This window comes from Lissotriton helveticus, chromosome 3_1 (genome assembly GCF_964261635.1).
Source record: "Lissotriton helveticus chromosome 3_1, aLisHel1.1, whole genome shotgun sequence".
Classification (NCBI taxonomy): domain Eukaryota; kingdom Metazoa; phylum Chordata; class Amphibia; order Caudata; family Salamandridae; genus Lissotriton; species Lissotriton helveticus.
The window spans coordinates 1775878548-1775884547 of record NC_136061.1 but is presented as its reverse complement, the minus strand read 5'-3'; the positions used below and the strand labels follow the sequence as shown (position 1 = coordinate 1775884547).

The 6000-nt window shown below is 45.6% G+C and overlaps 1 protein-coding gene across 1 annotated transcript in view; it reads left to right on the top strand.

The window, feature by feature from the left end:
- Window positions 1–964: 964 nt before the first annotated feature.
- Window positions 965–6000, top strand: part of PIGV (phosphatidylinositol glycan anchor biosynthesis class V) — a 145482-nt gene continuing 140446 nt past the window's right edge. The window contains exon 1 of the mRNA XM_078682635.1: window positions 965–1097. The gene's annotated coding sequence lies outside the window, so the exon portion shown is untranslated. The remainder of the gene's footprint in view (window positions 1098–6000) is intronic.

The following is a 6000-nucleotide window of genomic DNA, read 5'->3' as shown; positions in this document are numbered from 1 at the left end:
CCAAAACATTAATACAATCTGTGTCGTGAAAAGAAACACCTTCCCTTTAGCTCTGGCCCTGAGGCCTACCACATTCTGCGTTTAACCGCATACCATCTTATGTTTTAACAGCTACACGACATGGATTCAGAAATAATCACATCTACTAAAATCATATAATGTCACACATTTCTGTATTAGTTCCACTTCTACTTAAATCTCTATATTAGCTATACATTTAGAATATAATTGCAGATACTATTAGCACTCATGGCATTTCTCCTCATGATTTGTGCTTACTACTGGTAAGTGTGATGTACTCATACATTTAAGTCAGTTTGCGCTCTCTCAGTACCACCATGATGGGAATGCATGTGACAATCTGCTTGCCTGGCTGAAGGAGGTTATACTGAGACTAAATAGTTATTATGCATCTGCCTCCCCTCCCCCCTTCCGTCCTCTAGTTCACCTCGAGACTTTTTAGCTCGATTAGCAATGGCACCTCTGGTACCTGTATGGCCGTAATCAGGCTGACCTTTTCATATGTAGCAAGGGTTGGTTCATAATCATTGGTACCGAACCGATTACGATCCGTATGCATATCTGCATACTTTTTTCACTCCCCTTTCAGTAGTGTCCATCATAATCACGCCATCCATCAGGAACAGAGCTCCACACAGAGTCGCTTGTGCGAGACACAAGCGCCCCTCCTTCCTACTTCTCCCCCCTCCCCGCCACCCCCCTCTTGGCAACTACGGAGCGATCCGATCACCCCACTGTCCTCCCAATACTTTGTCTTTTTTATGTGCCCCTGCTACACACGAGCCCTTGTGGCATTTGTCATCTTTGAAACAGCATAGCGCAATGCTTTATGAAACTATTGAGAGAAGACACAATCCCGTTCTTCACTCTCATCACCTTGACTACGGCAACGCAGCTACTCCACGCACCGTAACCCCTGACCTCACGCTGGCCACGTGATTATGTGCAGCCACGCCCCCGCAACACTAGGAAGTGCCAGCTTCCTTTTTAAACCCCATCGGAACCCGCATTTTACATCCACGGGGCGCCGAGGAGGTTGCATTTTAAGCAAAGTTGCCGTTTAAGATTCCGCACAAGTAAGTCGCTCACCGGGCATTTTGCATTTTATTACAGCGGTTAGATCCCGCATAGACCCCACTTCAGAGGTGCAACTAGAGCCAAATTTCGGTGGGGGCTAAGAAAAAATTTCGGGGGGGGGTGGGCTGAACTTTTAATCAGTACATAGCTGCCAAGGTTTCAGATTGCTATGTGTGACATTTTAATAATTTTAGAGTAATTATGAGTGACATTTCAATGACTATGAGTGACACTGTCTCGTGAGCAAAATTAAGCAATGAAGAGGAGGGAAACAATAATATCAGAAATTGCACACATTTGAAGAACGAGAAACGAAGTTAACTGCTGCAAAACGTAAGAAATGTAAACGACTTCCATTGATCAGACTCTAGCTAAAATTACAGAAATTAGATAAAGCAGCTTGGAAGTGGTTCAAAATGTCTTTATAATCAGCTGAATGACTCACAGTCTCACTCAACTGCTGCCAGTGACCTGAGCTATAACGCAACTGAAACCCAAAGCAGAGACATTCTGTGTGAGTGACAGGGGCACAGGCAAACTCGGAATAAGTCTAGAATAGAGTGGTAGGCACCTGATTGAGATGATCCACACTTAACACACAGAACTGGGTAAGCTTTCAGGTATGTTTTCATGAGTTTAAAATGGTTGAAGTTCTCTGCAGTTTAAGATGCCCTAATATTTCGAAAGTAATCCGTGGCATTTAATTTGACGTTGTGAATAAACACGGCACAGTTTATTCAATTTAACAAGAAGCTCTAATAAATATTGGTTCACTAAGGGAGTGGGGTTTGCAGTGCTAGCTGCCCTGACCCGGGCAATCTGAGTGCTTCTGAATAAGTGAAAGATCCGCCGTGGCCTTCATGTGCTGCCTCTAATCTCTTTTCCTCTACTTGTGAGGCAGAGCGTGACGCTCGGAACAAACAAGGAGGCCCAATGAGGGGGTGGGTGGGGGGCTCCTTTACCAAGCAATAAAAAAATCTTTCCAGTCGCTTCAGATACCCACGGCCTCTCCCAAGGCTCCGAGGAGAGATAACCGAGAGGTACGGCGGAAGAGCTGCACGTGGGGGTGGGGGCTCAGCCACCATCTTAACTTAGGCACACAGGCTCTCTCTCCCACTGACTTCGAACATGAGGTGATAGCAAAGTTTCACTAACCTCAGTCACAGAAGAAGGGCCCTCCACCTCCAGTCTGTCCAGGCGGCCCCGGTGTCTTCTTTCCGTCGGCTACAGTAAGATATTGCAATGGTCGAGGGGGGGGGGGGGCGGTAATAACAATTGCACTGGTGCCCGAGCCGATGCAAACTTGCGGACGGTGCCGTAATTATAAGCAGTGCTCCCTTTAACGGTGAACATGCTGCGCAGCCCGCAAACTATCCCAGCCACATCGAGCGCCCAAAATAAACTGCGCGCGCTTCCGCAGTGACGTCCCCCCGCGATGACATCAGCCTGTCAGTAAGAGCCGAGCCGTGGCAGTTAGATTCACCTAGGATACATTGTACTAAAGCTGCCCGCTGCCTCAGACTCTCATTTTTAGTCAGGCTTGATAGTCACTCAGGCTTGACAGTGACCGCCTCAAATACTGGTAATATACTCAGCTTTTAAATACGCTGATTTGCGTGACAATCCTTTCACATGCGGTAATGTAACTTAAAATGCGTTAGTGTCACACCGGATGTGTGACACTTGACAGGGCTGTCAGTAGGCAGAGTGGAGCTGCAGGGGCTCTTAGAAGGGGTGAAACAACTGCAAGGCCTAATTAACATTCAAGTGGTCTTTTAAAGACCTGTGAAACGTTCGGGTGCGGCTCTGTGTGTGCCCGGGATCTGTCTCATCCCGGGCTGCCACACACGACGGGGAGAGCTGAAGCCCGGTGAGTTCAATGGGTGTTGCGCGCCTGCCCCACTTGCGGTCATAACCCTTTCCTTTTTTTCTGTCCCAGATTGTGGCAGGATATTGTCTCAGCAACCCGGACGCCCATGAAGTTTGCTAATTAAGCGCTTCGAGTAAGCGCCTCACTTTCCTCACTGTTTGTGTGTTTGGCTGGTAGCCCTTTGGTTGTATTGTCTGCCAGAATAACAGTTTGCGATTTTAACCACTCACGTCTGCTAGTTGGCCAACTTGCGTTTCTAATCATGCTCACTCTTTTTGTGCGCATTGACACCCACTATCGGATTAACTGTTTGTGTGATTCTGGGAGCGATCTACTTCCCTATAAACTGCACCCTATCTTTACTTACGTTTCAATCCTGTGAGTGGGCTATGAGTGCACAGACACACTATATCGAGTGGGTTGTAAAATACATTCACAGGATCACTTAAAAGCCTAACGGTGCTAATTTAATCTCTAAGGAACCTTGATATGACTAATAATGAGTCATTCAGCATCATCCACTATATTTCATTGATATGTTGGATGTCACTTATGAGGAGCACCTCAGACACACCTTATGTTTAATGTTTCTGTATTGTGTGTTTGTCTTTCTTTCTTTACAGGTTTATTTTCTAGGTGTACTGGAGAAGTGCAGTTTTTAAACCACTACGAATTTTTTGTTTTTTTGGCACGTAGTCAAGGGCAGGGTACACCTTAGCGAGTGTATACCACCCGGGCTACCTTCACTGGTCCTGATGAAAACCCTACATTTGCATAAGTGGTTGAAACATGTAGACCATTTTTACTTTACAACACAACTCGTGACACCAATAGCCTACCTAACTAGGCAAAGGTGTCCCATTAATAATTTTTATCTGTTGCCCAATCACTCCAGTATAAAGTCCTGCTAGTAAGTAGTTTATTGGACAACTTTTAATAATCAATCTAAACCTTTCACTTTCACATATAAAATCCCCCCAAAAAACCCGCTCCACTGTGGTCAGGTGTTGCAGCACACCCGGGTGGGACCCCGATGATGAAGCATGTCACCAACTAGGTTGGTGAGTGAGGGGTCTTCTAACAAAGGATAAATTTGTCCTTTTTGGTATCATGTGCACCTCTATATATCCTAGACGGAGGCACTGAGGCGCCTCCGGAGGGTACTCCTCCATTTGTTGTTTATCATTGATCAAGGGGACAAGGAGTATTCACCCTACATAAGAAAAAACCCTTTCTCTCCCTTTTGTTTTCATAACACAGCTCTGTGTGCCATGCCTACAACCCACTGCCATGGCATCAATCAGTCACCCCTCTAGCTGGGTGCACTATACCAGTGGTGAGGGTGCCTGCAGCCTAAATCCAGAAGGTCCCCCCACAACCCTGACCAGGAGCTGGTAAGAAGATCCGACCCCAAAAGGCACCCCTGCACCCAACGCCCTTCAGCCTTGGGTGGCTAAACCGACGGTACCTAACCAACCCCTACCTTCCCAACTTACCTCTCGAAGTGGTGGCCGCACCCAGGAGACCTTCGTCCCCAAACCTGCAGTGCCTTTGCAAACCAGAGGTTCCTCATTGAAAACAACAGGACGCCCGACGTTAAAACAGCACCCTGCACCCGGCCGCCCTAGTGCCGCTGTGGGTGCACCTTTAGTGCTACTTTGTTTCCCCCTTTGCTCTGAGCTAAAGTCCAAGAGCTTTCCTCCCATAACCAAGTGGCCTGCTTGCCAGCAGCCACCAACCAGAGGCTGCCTACCCCCTTTTGATAACATTGGGCCTCAGCACACTGCACCCGGCCGCCCTAGTGCCGCTGAGGGTGTAACTAGAGTGCATCCTTGACCCTGGGAGACTCCTGAGTCTACCCAAAGAACCCTAACTCCCACTACCAAATACTTACCTCAAAACCGATAACATTATTTTCCTCCATAGGATAACATTGACTGTTTTGCAGTGAAAAGTTCTGTGTGGAGTTTGAGAAACTAAAGAAATTCTTTAAAATTGCATAATCTAACAAAAAGATTTTACTTACCTATTTTCAGGAAATGTCCCAGAGTAGAATCTAGGTATACTACTCTGTGTAAACCTGGTAATCTCAAGTTACCTGCTATTTTACTGAAAAGCCTATTCAAGTCTATGTACTACATTTACTAAGTTTTGCATTTCTCTGCATCCATACTGTAAATCAAACCAAAGTGCATATACAATTATCATTCAAACTGTATTTCAATTGCATTACTACTGTAAAGTATTTATTGCTTACCTGTGCCAGGCTTGCTTGGTTCTAGAAAATAAAATAACTAAAAGAATATTTTTGATACAAAACAGTTGGTCTGAAGTTCAGTCTTTGAGTGTGTGAATTTATTTGCTGACTGAGTGTGTACAAAATATGTGTAACACTGTCCTCTGATACTGCCTTACTATTCAACCACACTACCACAAATAGAGAGGGAGGTGCTATCTAACTTTACCTCTGCCTACCTTGTGGGTTCCACTGGACTCTGGGCAGACTATATACCTCACTTTGGAATAGTATATACAGAGCCAGCTTCCTGCACCATCTCCTCTTCATTTGTCACCTCCCAAGGCGACTGGCCCCTTTACTTCGGTTGTTACACTGTATGTGTTATTTAGACATTGAGCACTATTGTCTTTAATGACGTTCTCCTACTGCAGGCACTGTTGTGTAGCATTTTAGGACCCTAGTGTAATTTTCCCAATTCATGCCCTTATATAGGTATAAATCACCTTGTCCTTATATAGGCATAGAAATCATAACCATATTTAGACATAGCCCATGCAGTCCAAATACAGGCATCGCTACTTACACTAGTTCCGAAAAGCCACAATGATTTCTTGGAAAACTCAGCTTCAGCAGTCAGGGACTTCCCCTTGCTTGAATACTGATTTGTCCAAGAACTCATGGAGTTTTCAAAGAACTGCGATTCTTTGATGGCGTTATTATGTCCAACTTTACGTCAAACTCGGCACCTTCAAGGTATAATTATGCCCACACTTGCCCTAGCATACACGGTGGT